Raw genomic sequence first — 17651 nt, forward strand, 5'->3', positions numbered from 1 at the left:
TAGGGCACATATTTATAATTTTGTCACTCAGCGCAATGCATCAAGTCACCTTTCTGTGCTGCTTGAAAGGGCAGGAATGCAATGTATTTAACATTCCTGTCCTTTTCTAAAACTGGTGCATTTGCCTCATGGTACAAGAGTGCCTGCGTTGTAGGCAGGATTGTTTTGTGCAGGAAGAGACACCTTCTTGCACAAAAACAATCCCCAGAAGCATTTTTGTCTTTTTAAGTGTGCCGCAGAATGCAGAACACTTTGAAAGAGGAAACAAGGAGGACAAATAAAGATATTTCTCCTCGTTGAGGCTTCCCTTGGAAGGTGTAGCACTTCTACGCATTCCCAGGTTTAACAGTGTTAGTAAATCTGGGAATGCGCCAAAATTCATGAGTGGATGAGTGGGAACATCCAAGCTCCACCTATGGAATGCCTCCCTGGGGCAGAGTGACGCAAGGCAGCGATTTGGACTGCGTTGCGTTACTCTAGATTTATCAAGCCATGCAGGCCGATGCAAGGTGGCCTTGAGTTGCTTGATAAATCTGATTTAGTAGCTGTGCCACCCTTGCGCCCTCTTGCATCACGAAACGGCGACGCAACTCAACAATAAATATGCCCCAGAAGGTGAAAAGGGTTGAGAAGAAAAGAAGCAACATTTTAGAAAAGCAGGATTCAGAGGTACCACAAATTAATGCAACAAAGCACAGCAACAATAGTTGCTGCACCACACTGCGTAAACAGGAGAGAATAGAACTGAGCCATATCTATTAAGATATGGCCCTGTTTTCCTCTCTCTACTGTAATTTAGGCTTGCATGCCCCAATGCACAAATTCGTGCTCCAGAACTTGGCCAAGTAGCCATGTCAGATAAAGAATGGCATTATGGGTAGGCTATTTCATCCCCGTTAAGACTGGAAACTGTGGAAAGAATGTTCTGTTCATGAAAGCATGAGGATCTGTAGCACAAAACGGACCAGCTGACTAAAAAGATCAGGCTCATGCTTTTCCTAGAACCTCTGAGTCAAATGCACTGGTAACATCAAAGTATGTTTCAAGTGAGTAAGGTTGCAGTTTAAGGCAGTGGACATGCAACACCCAAAGCGAGAGTACAGCAGAGGTTGACTTGACTTTAAAAAGTGGAAAAAATGCATGCACTTTTTCACAAAAGTAGAGCTAAAACTGACCATAGCTTCCCAAGTGGACACTGTGAAATATGGCTTCAGTGGCCTCTTTACAGGTAGGTTTAAGTTCCAAAATAAACAAGCATTGGCATAGCCAAAACGTCTCTCTTTTGGGACCTTATGAGTATTTAGCCATGCAGCACATTATCCTGGGTGCGACAACATCTATTGTTACTTCACGTGCCACTAGTGAATGGCCACCCACATCCAACAACCCAAGCACTTGCAAAGCCTATCGGTCTTGGCAATCCGAGAGCTATTGGCATTGTCAATGTTAATTTTTTTACCTATGTGTTATAAAGTAGAGTGGTTTTGGGTTGTATTTGAATTGTTTGTTGTGGAATTGTGTGGCATTCAGGGGAATTATGTGGTTAGTAATTATGTGGTATTGAGTGTACTAAATTATGTGTAGTGGTAATGTGTGACATGGAGTGTAATGTAGATTTTCCTAGTATTATGACGGAAAGTCTTAATTTTATTAAAGACACGGAGGCGATTATTATGCGTTTCTTTTCTTACTTTAATTAAATAGCAGCAGTCAAGAAAACATACTACAATTCCCAGAAGGCTAAACAACAACAGCCAATGGGAATCAAAACGTAGTCATAACAGTGTACACCAATCACATGCATAGTAGGGTATTATGACATCACTTGACTGCGAACAGCCCTCTTTTCTTGTGAGAGAGTCAATTAGAATTAAACAATGGAACTATAGAGAACAAAATGAGAATTGCCATAATAAACGACAAAACATCAGAACAATAGTTCAAAATCCAAAGTAACCACGACGGATCCTGGTAGATTACTCCTGTGGGAAGTCCAGCTTTGAACGGAGCCATGGAAGTTTGTAGAGTAGAAATCCAAGCAGAAGGAGGAGACTTAAGTGGAAGACTGAGTGATGGCCAATGGCGCTAGAATAAAGGGTGGGAAAGAAAAACAAAGTTAATGAAAGTGGAGGGATAATACTCGCCTCCATGTCTTTAATAAAATTAAGACTTTCCGTCATAATACTAGGAAAATCTACATTTTATGGCAAGACCGGAGGCTCCTATTATGCGAGTTTAAAGCATATTAGTTATATTCAGAGAAACATTATCAATAGGTTTACAATAAAAAACTTTGAATACGTTGTCATTAGACCAGTCTGCAGATTTAAGAATGTCTTCTAAATGGGAACCTGTCCAGAACGCTTTAGAAGCCATTGCCCCTCTGGAAGAGTGAGCCCCAAACATAGATGTATCTATGCCCGCCAAAGACATCAACCAACGAACCCACCGGGCCAGAGTAGCGGCCGAAACGGGAGAGTGAGGTTTCCTGAATGAAATTAATAATTGGGAATGAGAAGGGGATCTTAAATCTGCAGTCTTCGATTCATACACTTTCAAACATTGTCCCACACATAGTTTCGGATAGTCAGGAAAATAAGGATAAAAAACTGAGGATAAATTAGTTTTAGTTCGACGAACCACAGTAAACATGACCCCAGAAGGAGTAAACTGACGGTTAGATATATCTAGAGCTCTAACATCTGCAAGACGTTTAATAGAAACAAGGCACAATAACATGGTTAGCTTTGCAGATAACATTTTTAGAGAAAGCATGAGATTATCAGGCCAAGAGAATAGAAATTTTAAAACAGTAGAAACATCCCATAATCGACTGTATTTAGGTAAGGATGTTCTCCCACAGGTTTCCCATTCACTAGGGAATGATTGGCCAAAATAGCTGATCTATAAAGGTTGATAGTACGGAAGGCTTTGCCTTTACTGGCTTCGGCTGCTAAAAAATTGAGAATAAAAATCAAATCTGCTGAAAAGGAATCAATTTGTTTTCCCAAACACCAGCTGTGCCAAATAGACCAGGCTGATGAATAAGCCTTTTTTGTACCTGGGGCCCAAGACTGAGAGATATATCGGGAAGCTTCTGCTGAAATGCTCGGGACAAATTGGGATTGCCCGAGACTTTCCATGCCGAGAGGGTTAGCACATTGTCCAATATAAGAGGGTGAGAATGACCTAGAGGGTTGAGCAATAGGTTCGGGAAGGAAGGAATCAGGACCGGGAAGTCTATTGATAATTCTAAAAGAGCTGGGAACCAGGTTTGAGACTGCCAGAAGGGAGTTATGAGAATTATAGTGGCTTGTTGGCGTCTGAGATGGGCCAGCACCCTGCTGATCATGAGGAAAGGGGGAAATGCATAATTGAGGGAAGGGAACCAGTCCTGTAAGAAAGCATCTGATGCTACAGCCAATGCATCTGGGCGCCAGCTGTAAAATAGAGGAAGCTGGGAATTGAGATGTGATGCAAAAAGATCTATTACTAGGGGACCCCATTTGTTTTGAATGGTTTGGAAAATTGAAATATGGAGTTTCCAGTCGCTTGAATCTCGCAGATGACGAGAGTGCCAATCTGCCACCGAATTGAGAGACCCCAGAAGATATTCTGCATGAACCGAAATGTGGTTTAAAAGGCAGAATTCCCAAAACCCCTTGGCTAATTCCGTCAGAGGTTTGGATTTTGTGCCTCCCAGATGATTGATATAGCGGACTGCTGATATGTTGTCCATTCTGAGGAGAATGGCACAGCGCACTCTGGGCCATATTTATACTTTTTGACGCAAAACTGCGCTAACGCAGTTTTGCGTCAAAAAAATTAGCGCCGGCTAATGCCATTCTGAAGCGCCATGCGGGCGCGGTATTTAATCAATGACATTAGCCGGTGTTAGCCGCCGGCGCTGCCTGGTGTGCGTGAAAAAAAACGACGTACACCAGGCAGCGCCGGCGTAGGGGGATATGGAGCTTGGGCGCCAAAAAATGGGGCAAGTCAGGCTGAGGCAAATTTTTCGCCTCAACCCGATTTGCGCCATTTTTTTCGACTCCCAACCCCCATAGAAATGACTCCTGTCTTAGCAAAGACAGGAGTCATGCCCCCTTGCCCAATGGCCATGCCAAGGGGACTTCTGTCCCCTGGGCATGGTCATTGGGCATAGTGGCATGTAGGGGGGCACAAATCAGGCCCCCCTATGCCACAATTTTTTTTTTTTTAAAGTACTTACCGGAACTTACCTTAATGTCCCTGGGATGGGTCCCTCCAGCCTTGGGTGTCCTCCTGGGGTGGGCAAGGGTGACAGGGGGTGTCCCAGGGGGCATGGGAGGGCACCTCTGGGCTCCTTCCGAGCCCACAGGTCCCTTAACGCCTGCCTTGTCCAGGCGCTAAAAAACGGCGCAAAAGCGCCCGTACGTCATTTTTTTTGACCCGCCCACTCCCGGGCGTGAATTTTGCCCGGGAGTGTAAATACGGCGCACATGCCTCGGAGTCAATTTTTTAGACGGGAACGCCCACCTTGCATCTCATTAGCGCAAAGTAGGTGTCCACGCTAAAAAATTACGCAAACTCCATGGACTTTGGCGCTAGACGCGTCTAACGCCAAAGTATAAATATGGAGTCAGTTTTGCGTCGGAATTGCGTAAAAAAAAACGACGCAATTCCGGCGCAAACAGAGTATAAATATGCCCCTCTGTTTTTTGCAAGGCTTCTGATTGCAAAGGAGCCGGCAAGCATCTCTAAACAATTGATATGCATTTTGGACTCCTCTAACGACCATGTGCCTCCAGTTGAGATTGGTCCACATCAGGCCCCCCATCCTGATTGGCTTGCATCTGATTCTAATACTAGATCTGGGGCTGATGCAAAGATAGTCCTTCCGTTCCAAGCATCTAAAAGGTCTATCCACCATTGAAGCTCTGTGCGAGAATCGACGTCTAGTGGGATGATATCTGCATACGAGAGACCCTTCCTTAAGTGACAGATTTTCAACCTTTGAAGGGCCCTGTAATGGAGAGGACCTGGGAATATGGCTTGAATTGAAGATGAGAGTAGACCCACAATTCGCGCTAACGTTCTTAGGGATATCTGAGAACTGCGAAGGACTTGTAGAATTTCCGACTTTATGGTCTTGATCTTTGCGGAAGGGAGCCTCAGGGTGGCCGAAATTGAATCTATTTGGAATCCTAAGAATTCTATAACTTGAGATGGAATTAGAATGGATTTTTCTCTGTTTATTATGAAGCCTAGTTCCGATAGCAGGGAACGAGTGAGAGATAGATGAGAGAGGAGGGACTGTGGGGACTGACTCATTATTAAAATATCGTCGAGATAGATGATGAGTCTGACGCCTTGCGCCCTGAGAAAAGCTACCACAGGTTTCATGAGTTTGGTGAAACACCATGGGGCTGATGAGAGACCGAATGGTAGAGATGTAAAATGAAAAAACTGGTTTAACCACTGAAATTGGAGAAACTTCCTGAAATGAGAATGGATTGGGACTACTAGATACGCATCTTGAAGATCCAGTCGAACCATCCAATCCCGTTGCAGAAGAGTATCTCTGAGATGGAGAATAGTTTCCATTTTGAAATGATGGTAGACTACAAAATGGTTGAAATACTTGAGGTTTATCACAGGACGCATCTTTTTGTTTTTCTTTTGAACCAGAAAAATTGAGCTGGTAAAACCTGTTGGATCGGGAAGGATAGGAACAATGGCTTGTTTTTACAATAGAGATTGCACTTCCGAAGTTATGAGAGAAACCATGTCTGAGGAAAAGCGAGGAAGAGGGGGTAACTGAGTCTGAATAGGACTTGTGTAAAGTTCTATGGAATAACCCTGAATAGTGTTGAGAATCCACGGGTCTGCCGTGATTTGTGACCACTTTGGAAGGAAAAAACGGAGACGCCCTCCTATGGGAATGGAAGAAGAAACATGACTTACTTGGTTGGGGAGAGGGTCTGGAGTTCCTGAAGCCTCTGGAGCGGAAACCCCTGCTTCTTTGGGGATAAAACTGCAGTCTATATTCCTGGTAGGACGCGTTATGATAACCTCTGGAACCTTGATTGTGGTATGCACGGTTCCTTCCTCTGCCAGCCCTTGCAAAAACAAGCTGTGAAAACATCTTTTTCATCGATTGATGAGCCTTGTCCAATGAAGTAAAGGTTGTTACATACTTGCTTAACTTTTTGATGAAGGACTCTCCAAACAGTGCACCATCTGTTTGAGAGTTGGATTGGACAGTCGCTAAGTTGACTAACTTAGAGTCAAGTTTCAAGAGGAGACCCTTGCGTCTTTCGTGTGTAAGGGCGGAATTCGCATTACCTAAAAGGCAAAAGGTATGTTGAACCCATAGAGTGAGTTCTTCAGGATCAATGAAGGAACCATCTATTCTGGCTGCTTCCGCAATGTCAAAAATACGGGTTAGCGGTCCCATAACATCCAGAAATTTATCTTAGCAAGAGGCCCATGCTTTATCCACCCCTTTGCGTGGATCCTTGCCCATTTTTGTAAAAAATGTTAAAAGAGGTTGGTCAATAGAGGGAGTAGCGGATAAATTACGGGACAGGGAGGGGCGGGGGCACTCAGATTTCAATTTCGCCCTGGTTTGTTTGTCCAAAGGGCAATTAATTTTTGCAGAGACATATTGTGCCACATGGTCTGCGGGAACCCACTCAGTGGAGTTGGGGTGAAGTATATTGGAAGGGTCAAACATCGGGAAACCCTCAGGGTCTAGGAGCATGGAGGTTTGAAGGGAGGACAACTTGGTCTTTTTGGGAGGCGGGGGAGAAAACTTACCATCATCTGCATCATTCGAGACACTGGAATCGGAGTCCAGATCCGACAAATCGTCATCCGTATGATGAAATCATCAACGAGGAATAATATTCTTTGCTTTAGATTTATGTTTTAAATTTGGTTTCCCAATGTCCACATTTTTACACTCCTTGGTGGGAGCCTTTTGAGGAACCGCGTCCTCTGCCGCATGTGAGGAAACCTCACTTATCTTTTGCGCCAATTTTTTAGATTTTTTAGGATTTTTACTAGGGGAAAGGCGCTGACTGCATTCCCCCGCAGCCTGGGCCGACATGGTCCTAGAAATCATATCAGAAAATGAATGTTCTAGGTTTTTTGAAATTGTTTGTATGGAGGAAGAAACTGCCTGTTGGACAGAGGATTTGATGAAGGCAGAGAGTTCTTGTCTAATATCATCAACCTCATGTGAGGGGGAATTATCTGAATTCATAATGATAAAGGAACTGGGCAGAGAGGGGTTAAAATTAGGGAAGAGGACAATTTGTGGGCGTTGACGAGCTGAAACACAGCTACGAGGCAAGGAGGGAGGCAGAAGGATTAAGAGGCCCGAGAACGTCAAGCCGGTAATGTGGAATGAAAACACTGCAAATTCCTGTGAGACGCGATGAGCAGCGCGTCTAAAAATAGCTTGTGAGCCTCAGGGGAGCAGCTCTTGGCAGAGCGCCAGGTATTTCCTCAAGCGCGAGCAGAATAACTGCCGCCTGAGGAAAGACCCGGGTTCATGGCCAGAGAGCGCGCGGGGCGCCGCGCGCTATGAAAACGGTCAGAATTGCAGCGCGCGAGCCGAGAAGCGCTCAATCAATGCGGCAACCTGCCGTCTAGGAAGCTACGAGGAAATAACGTTAAACGAACGCGTTTACAAAGCGCAATAAGAAAACCAAGTAAAGGTTAACCAAAAAGGTTAATAATAATAACCCCACAACATTACAACACTCAAATATGTGGAGAAAGATAAAAGGGTACTTATCTTGACTGCGAGCAGCAAGAAAAGAGGGCTGTTCGCAGTCAAGTGATGTCATAATACCCTACTATGCATGTGATTGATGTACACTGTTATGACTACATTTTGATTCCCATTGGCTGTTGTTGTTTAGCCTTCTGGGAATTGTAGTATGTTTTCTTGACTGCTGCTATTTAATTAAAGTAAGAAAAGAAACGCATAATAGGAGCCTCCGGTCTTGCCATAAAATTATGTGTAGTGATATTGTGTGTCGTGGAGTGGCATGTAGTAGAGAGAAATTATGTGGTGTGGTGTAGAATTTTATAGCATGACGTGGAATTCTGTGTTGTGGATTGGATATATGTGATGTGGAGTGGAATTGTGATGTGGAGTGGAATTCTGTGTTTTATGTGGAAATATGTGGTGTGGAATGGTGTGTGGAGTTGAATTATGTGGTGGGGAACATTTTGGCATACAGTGAAATTATGCTAAATGGAAGTATGTGGCATGGTGTGGACTGCATGTATGTGTACTGTTCTTATGTGGCATTGAGTGGATTTATATGGGAAGTATGTATTTAAAAGGATAATTATTCGATGTTTGCATAGAACCTTCTGCTGTGCAGCAACATATGGCACCACGTTTTTAGTAAGTTTTGATCAGTGTGACATTGAAACAATTATTGGGCGAAAACTGCAGATTATGCAACAGAAGATAGAATATGTAGCAAAAGCAGCAAATATATATTTTTGCCGAAAACGCAGATGATCTCGCAAGGGGTTATGGAAAGTACTATAAAAATACCAATTATGTTACAGGATATCTAGTCCCCGTCTGCTCCACACATTTGTCTTGTAGTATAAATGATGAGAATCGTTTGGAGTTCTGAGAGCAGACAAAGGTAGTTCTGCAGGTTTCAACTTGATTCTAAAAGTGGGTAAAGTTTAAAGAAGCTTTCACTAGTGTTGAGTTTACTCAAACTTTCCAAAAGTCTCTACCATTAATGAATTGTGAGGCACTCCTGAAAGGATTTATGCAGTGTAATGTGAGATGCACAGGAAGCATTAATGTAAAAACAAAACAAAAAAACATACATTTTCAACGTCCTAAAATATAGAGGTACCAGTACAGCGCACCCGAACAAAATGCAGCTCCAAGATCTACTGCTTCTGTCTGAGAAAGGAATAGCGAGTCAATAGCACGCAGAGGACACACTGGGTCCCGTACATCGCAGGCGGTAAGTGGTTGTGCACAAGGGCCCTATGGATCGTTGTTTTATTGTTGAATTTAATTTTTAGCATATCTAACGTGTAACAATAGCTAATATAGCCTGAACTGTACACCTTTCACCTGTGCAGGATTATGAGCTCGGTGGTTAGCCGCCTTCATTCGTTTACAGGGAAGTGTCTATGTAGTCTGTGGCAGTCACATCCTTCTATAGTGGACGCATTCTTTGGGGTAGCCCAGAACAACTGGTTAAGTGAGCTTACGCCTCAGGATAGTGAGGTATACACAGTGCTTAATTTGTAAATAAAGAGGTGCCGGTGCTCAAAGCCCTTCTCTTAAAACGAGGCTGCTGTAATTAAATCTGCCAGCACTGAATACTGAGGCAGCGTAATCCTGAAGCCATCTCGGGCCTCTTCAATCCAATTACGGCCACCCCTGCCCCTTCAGCTCATCCTGCAACTTTCTACTTTCTCCCTTCATGACGCTTTTTAGTTTTTCCTTCTTCCGTCTCTCCCTTATGTGTCTTTTGCTCGCAGCAAATGCTTGAGGCATAAGAATAAGCCCCGGCCCTCACAAATAAGTGCCGGTGCTCAGCACCGGAAACAACAAGCACAAATTAAGCACTGGGTATACAGCATTCTGCAATTTTGGATCCACTGGGCGTTCTGGTGGTTAAAGTGGTTGTTCTTAGTTGGGTGCATTAGATGTCCTAGGACTTCTTACACACATGACAGATAAAAGTGAAGGCAGTAGGGACTCGTTTCCACCTCTCTTTAATGAGAGAGCGGCCCTGCCCTCACTCAACCAGCTGCAGAGCACCGCCGTAATAGCAGTTGCGATCTGAGCATAACATCTGGTCTTTTCCAGCTTGGGAGGTTGTGGGAGGGAGAATGCTGCAATAAATTTCAAGTAGCTACAGCCTGAAGCATCCACAGTGTAACACAAGCAAGAAAGGAAAAATAAATTAGTCCCTGAAACAAAGAGACTATACTGTAATTAGTCCCTGCTCCCTGGGATGAATGAAAGAGAAAGAAGGGACAAAGAGGCAGAACTAACCACTACCAAACAAAGATTTTTAAAGGACAAGAGAAGTATACTAAAGTATACAAGATGTCTTACGCTTACGCTTGACCTAAAAAGCTGGGGCTAGGTTTTAGGCGCAAAGTAGCAACCTGCGCAGACTAGTGGCTCATGCGATTAAGCAGGTTGCCGTTAGGTAAATAGCAGCACTGGGGATAGGCGGAAGGAGCTTACACAGACACGCAGCAGATACACACTACAAAATGTCAGTGGCACATTTAAATATCACACTTTCTCATGTGAAATACAAAAAATTAAATATAATACTTTCTTCTATGAATATCTGTGCCAAAACAGATCAATTGGCATCCCTAAATTTGGAAGCTTTTGTAATTTGAGAAAATCTCTCAAGTTAACAGTGATCTTGTTGACTTGGGAACATATATTATCTCGGAGAACAAAGACCTCACGTGCCTAGTCACATTTATGAATGAATAGGTCTGCTTCACATTTAAACTCTGAAATCAGATGATAGTAATGCAGCAAGAAAATCGTATCAGAAGTATGAAACTTTAAGAAAGTTACATGGATACTAAAATACCACGGCAGGATTGCCCTTGTAAATTTGCATGTTATATGAGTAGGGCCTAGTTTTACAAACACTTTGCAACTGGTATCCGTTAAAGTGTAGTGGTGGTATTGACAATCCAAAGCAAATTGTGATTTGCATTGGATTGTAGCCAAAAGTTACACAAAGCTGTGTAATGCACTGTTAAAATCTACAGTACACATCAAAGGTATAAAATGTCTTAAAGTATAGTTTTTACATCGGAAGTGTCCTCTTCCTGTACAAAAACTATGCTTGTCACAACATTGACAACCCTGCACTATGGTGCAAGGGTGTCTCTTTTGTCACACCGCAGTCAAAGTGTGCCAGCACAGGAAGAGAGCAGAACAGTGCCACATCATAACAGACATGGAGCTGTTTAGTTCTCACACATTCACGCAGCGCAGTGCAGAAACTTTGCGTGCTGCTCTGCGTTGGGTGATTTTTTGGGGTAAATCTGGGCCCGGGTCTTTTACAACACCAGTCTGATTTTTTGGGAAGATGAACTTTACTTACTATAAAAACAGTGTGAACCTCCATTCAAAATCCAGTCTTCTCATAGTAATCTCCAGATTCAAACTCTCCAGACAGGGAGTTAGATCTTTTCAGGGCCAGACCACTTATTGTGAGATTCCCTGCCTCTAACTTTGAGAAAAAGTCAAAAGTCCAGGCAAAGAGCCATGATGGGGCAGAATTATCAACACTTTGTGCTGGTGCATGCCACACAAAAAGTGATGCAAACTGGTGTATAGTGTTGATACACTATTTAGTTTCCAGTGCTAGAAAGTATCTCTTAAATTAATGCATACAGCACTTTGCACCGATTTGTATTACCAAGCTACCACTCATTGTTTGTGACACAAAACCCTGTCTAATACCAATGCTACAGAGGGCTTTGTGCCAAAAATAACACCTTTTCGAGGCAGGCGCTAAGAAGGGGAAATGTTTTTATTCCTTCTAACTTTTCACGCATTGCATTTGTGCTATACTGTTCTGTCAGCTTACAATGTGGGAACGTTTTATAGTATGTCTAAGCATAGAATTTTGTACTAGAAGTGCACCTTTCCAGTGCACAACCTATGCTAGTCAACACACACTCACCTCCAAAGGGTTGTGTGTTCCCTAGGCACCCTGAAAGAGCACCAGAAATGGGCAAGAGAGCAGTAGCATCATCTCCATGTAGATATGGAGCAGCCCTGTTATCTCCTCTTAGCACAAAGCAGCAAAACAACTTTGTTTCTCCGCTGCGCTATAACTTAGGCAGTCTCCTGTCACCGCTGTTCACCTAACCTTGGGAATGTTCTTTGCCGACTTTGTCTTGCTTTAGTGACAAAAGCCCCTAAAGGTTTTGAGTTAGCTATTCATGAATAAACAGATAAATAGACAATTAGATCCTGATAGTCTAGGTGACCACACCACCCACATATCCCACTTTTCCTGTTCCCTCGGATTCAGTGTCCTGGTTTCAGCCTTCTTTTCTCTTTGTTGCATACTATTTTTTGTTAGTAACAAGGACATCATGTTGCCTTGGTGGGCACAGGTTGTTTCTTTTGTCTTTGTCCCCATGCCCCTTCCTCACCTCATCTGTCCTCGGCACCTTTTGCATTGACTCTCAGTATCCGTTCCTGCACACCAAGGTTGATATCTTGTTTTGGCAAATGTAGGTTGCTTTTTTACCCGTGCCTGGGTATTTTCTTTTCTTGGTAATTCTGCTGTAACAAATTAAGAGTGAGGATGAAGAAGGATATACCCAATGGATATGTCTGACCGAAGGTTCCTTTCCTGAAGATATACTCAGGCACTAGACTGGATCTAGTGAATTCTTCGGCAATGGTCCGGCCTGCTAGCTCTGGGTGGTCCTGCAGTGGTTCCATGCCACCCAGAAATTGACAGAGTGAAGCCACACAAAAACACTGACATCACGGGCCTTATCACGATCAAGTGGACTTGCCCAACACAGAGCTGAGCACCTGCTTTTGTCTCAAAGGCATCTTAATTTCAGACATATTTCTCCACTGTAATGCATCACCTTTGGACAGTTTAAGTCAGGAATAGTGAGCAGTGATTGCTTCTATGTTTCCAATTTGTTCTTTATACAGTTCATCCATTACCTCGGAGTTATATGCATGAACTTTAGGTGCCTCAGATACTAAAAAGCATAAGTTTGTCTCTATGCTGAATCATTACAGTTCATCATGATACACTCTTTTCTTTCTTTCGATGCCTTTCAATGCAGAACTGATTTGGTTTCTCAACAACCCAAAACTTTTCACAGTGTGCTAGGGAATGATGTCCCCAATGAAAACAACATGACCCAAACCATGCGAAGACTGCAGGAAGCACATGTTGGCCACATACCCAAAAGAAGTGGATTTGTGATGCTTGGGCTCTGGGCACAACTACATAGTGTGGAACAAGTATGCCCTCATGCATTCCAAAGTGACTAAGGACCAGGAGGAGAAACTCAACAAGAGGACAACGTTGAAGCATTGGTCCCACTCCTGCTCCAAGTCAAAGGCCCAGTCTTGAGGCTGCTCCCATGAAAAATCATCTGCTGCATCAAAGTTTTCCAGCAAATCCAAGTCAAAATCGAGGCAAATGTGCAAAAAAGCTAAGTGGCACTCAACCCCACTCTGCCACTTTAAGTCTAGCAAGAAGGTGCAAGAGCGACAAAATACAGATCACACTTTTCCCATGTCTCCTGTAGCAGCTTGTAAAGAGGCCTTGCTGCACATATTCGGTATACTTCTGGCTCATTCTAGTGCGCCTTTGGGTCCCATAGAGACACGTGGGTCTGAAGTTAGACTTCAATTGGGGATATGCCTCCACAATGTCAGACCTCGTAGGGGCCACTACTAGGCACGTGCCAACTCTACACTGGCTTCTACACCTGCACCAAGGTTCACTATATTTTTTTCAATATCAGCGCTGACAGCGACTCTACAAATTGATGATCCAATCCTGATGCCCATCTCTGACCCTAAACAAACATCAGTCTAATCTCGAGCTATGAAAATACTAAAGCTCCCGTTACCAATACATCGCCTCAACTGTGTGCTGCCTCTTTGACATCACAAGCCCTTGTCGCTGGAATCCTCAATGACGACGCAGCACCTCACATCGCTGCTCGCAGGTCTACCTTGAAACTGACGTATTGCTGTGGCTGTGCTATGCATCCTCAGCTCGGAATCTTGCAACGTTCCACAACTAGGACCTAAGGTTCTTTGTACAGCAGGCCTAACTGGCTCCCTGTAGCCAGCCATTGTGGCCAGCCTAAACTTGTGACTTGTTCCTGGCCCGGTGAGACCGGATATCCACATTTGGCGCTTTGTGTCTTATGGCACTATTTTTACTGAAACCTTAAAACCTGCATGTCTGTATTTCCACTGATTAGAGTTTTGACATTTTAGTCTTGTTTTATTTATTAAAAAGTACTCTGTGGGGCAAATTTATACTCTGTTTGCGGCAAATGTGCGTAATTTTTTTTTACGCACATTCAGCACAAACCGTGCACCACATTTAAACCTGACGCCCGAGCCAGCGAACACCAAAATTCGGCAGTGTGCGTCATTTTCTGGATGCGGGAAACCGCCTTGCGTTAATGTCATGCAAGGTAGGCGTTCCCGTCCAAAAAATGACTTAAACACCCGTGCGTCTTATTTATCAATCGCGCAAAAATCCCGCACGGCCGGGAGGCCGAGGTGGAAAATGACACACAGCCCGATTTGCGTAAAAAAATAATGCCTGGGTCAGGGCAGACATTAAAATGGGGCAAACACACCTGTACTTAATGAAAACACACACAAGCAACAGCAGAGCTCCAAAAGGAAGACATTGTGGTGCTTTTCATCCAGCACGCACACAGACGCAGAGCACAGGACCAACAACAGCAGTTTCCACAACACCAGCAGGGACCCCAAAGGTAATGCAGAAGGCAGGAGAGGATATTCCGCACCAGGGCAACCCTTCTGGGACTCCGCCAGCTTGCAGACACCCCGCATCATTCCACTGGAAACCAAGCTGCTAGCTGTACTCCACATGTTGGCAATTGGCTCCTTTCAAACCACTGGTGCCCTGGTTGCCGGTCTCACAGCCCTCATTCTCCGCCTTCCTTCCCCAGGTACTCGATGCTTTCATCTCCCTCACACCCCGCCACATCAACTTCCCCAACACACAGCAGAAGCAGCAGGAGACAAAATAGGGGTTTTACCAAATTAATGGCTTCCCACACGTGCTTGGTGCCATTGACTGCACACATGTACGCCTTGTGCCACCTGCTGCAACCGAACATCTATACTGCAACAGAAACCACACACACTCCATCAATGTGCAGGCCATTGTCGATCACCGGGGATTGATCACCAACATTGTGGCAAAGTATCCTGGGAGTGTACATGATTCATTCATCTTCCGTCACTGCACCATCAATCAACACTTCCAGGATGGACAATATGGAAATGGCCTACTTGTTGGTAAGTACAGAAACCAAGTTATATACACACAGCACAGCAACCCTCTAGGACACACAACACATACACCACGACATCGACACGTGGCCAGGAAGACAAAGAGGTTGTGATACCGCTAGGCATGTTTGATATCCTCACCCAATGGTATACACACCTATGGACAAATGACAGTACGAAATAACAACAGATGCCACTCCACAGACAGAAGGGGACAATTTAAAACAACACAATGACAATGACATGGCCTCAACTGGCAGTACACTTTGGAAGATTAATCTTTCAATATCACATCAATAACACTCAATCAAACACCCTTCCAACCAATACGTACTGTGTAAGGGGTGTGTAATGTGTTTCGCTGCAGGTCAAACACCGTGACACACATAGCATGATGATGACTACAATGAAGGTGACATGCAATCATTGAGGCTGTACCAATATCTCACATCACTCCTGCTCTCACATTGCCCACTGCCAATAAGCAAGTGGACTGTGCGAAGAACACATATTGATGGGACAATATTGAAAGTGCACATTCCTACACATACGCATGTGACAATTTCACACACACACAACAGATGTACAGGCATACAGACCTACTGACAGTCAAAATGACAACCTCACAACAAAGTTAGCCATATGAACTAGAACATGTTCAGTAGTATAGGTACACGTTACAACCTGAGTCGACTTGGCAAGGGCAGAGAAATAGGTCTGCAGTGAACTTGTCACACATGTGAAATTAGTGCATAGTCAATTGTCAACACGTCAGTGCTGACAACATATGGAGATGTGTTGTACATTGTCACCTATCCAAATCTAAGGGTCTCACTTATGTTTAACTAATTCTATTGCATATGTGAAATTGGATGGGATGTCCAGGGTATATAGATGCAACCGTGTTACCACCACTGTGGAATTGATTCTGTGTATGGAAGTATCATCTCACCCCCCAGTTAAGACACAGGGACACCTCTTTCACATGACATAATGCAAGGGAGTACACAATGTACTGCAGCTCTACAAAAATACTGCTGACATGCGCTCAATCAGCCAAACACACGTTCAGATAAGGAAACAACCCAATCCTGATGGTACATCCTAGAAGCCTAGGATTCCACACAATAATACAAACACAGATGAGTCACAGACAATACAAGAGAACAACTGCCATGCAACATGATAATTATGGTGCAAGCTACATCAACATGTTCTCACTCATTTTCTCTTTCAGCTGATCAGTGGTATGGGATCCAGTCATGGATCATGACCCCATTTGCAAACCCAAGCACTGCAGCAGAGCGTGCCTATAATGAGGCACATAGGAGGACACGCACCATAGTCGAGAGGACCTTCGGCATCCTGAAGTCAAGATTCAGGTGCCTCGACATCAGCGGAGGCAGCCTCCTATACTCACCTGAAATGGTGTGCAAATAATTTTGACCTGTGCCATCCTGCACAACATATGTGTAAGAAGGAACATTCCCCTATATGAACCCGACCCACAAATGCCCACAAGGAGGAAGAGGAGGATGCTGTCCATCAACAATCAAAACACAGCTGCAGGATTGCATCGGAGACAACATATTGTCCAAAATGTATTTTAACTCTACTCATCCATCACCACTGTCTTACCATATGTCAATAAACACCTATTCTAATCACTATATCATGGTCTGGATAATCATTTTTGCATAACATTATCCCTAACTATCAGAATCAGAGTGTAGCCTCATGGAGCATTGCAGAAATACAGATTAGGATACAGAAAAATGAACAGCAAATTTGATGCGTATGAATGTACAGCCAAATTCACACACACTGTAAATGACATATCCGGTATATTTCACATTTGAAGGGCAAATACTGAGGACCACAGCTATTTCACACATACATGTTGGCAACATGGTTCATCGCAGCATATGGCACACAACTAAGACACCATCAGTCAATAAGGGAAATAAGTGCCTCATACATGAGGCAGTGGATGTGCTATTGCATTGGTGACAAGAAGGTATGACCAGACCCTTGACAGCAGTAAGTGTTACATCACCTATCTTTGCAAGGACTATGTGTGACAAGATTTCAATTTAAGCAGCAAATTGATAGCACAAGTGCCCCAGGTATGACTAGCATTGCTCACAAGACATCCCCTGCACATGGCAGCCCATGTCCTAAGTCCTGCCACACCCATGATCCCTGTCTCACCCCACCCTTCTTCAGAGGTCCCTGGAAAGGGAATATGTGTACCCAGATAATCCCTCCTCTACACACACCCAGACTCACAATGTGAATCCACTGTGCTTCCCTCTTTAGTATGGTATGCCATAGTCATTGTAATTCTGTCTGCATGGACTTTTGGTTAAATAATGCACTGCCTTGTAGTCTGTAGGACCTGTAATCACCTGTACATTGCTTCCCATGTGAAAGGTACTGTTGGCCCTTTGAACATGATTCTCACCTACAGGACTTGTGAGAGACTGAAGCTGCACACACCTGTGAGCACCTCTATGGAGACCAGCCATTTGAACATGCACTGCCCTTGCAGCTGCCTGTAAGATCATAGAAGCTT

General features: G+C 43.9%; 1 protein-coding gene across 1 annotated transcript in view; it reads right to left on the minus strand.

Moving 5' to 3' along the window:
* Positions 1 to 17651, minus strand: part of LOC138283497 (L-asparaginase-like) — a 209979-nt gene that overhangs the window by 50232 nt on the left and 142096 nt on the right. The window lies entirely within an intron of this gene.

Source organism: Pleurodeles waltl, chromosome 3_1 (assembly GCF_031143425.1).
Source record: "Pleurodeles waltl isolate 20211129_DDA chromosome 3_1, aPleWal1.hap1.20221129, whole genome shotgun sequence".
NCBI lineage: Eukaryota > Metazoa > Chordata > Amphibia > Caudata > Salamandridae > Pleurodeles > Pleurodeles waltl.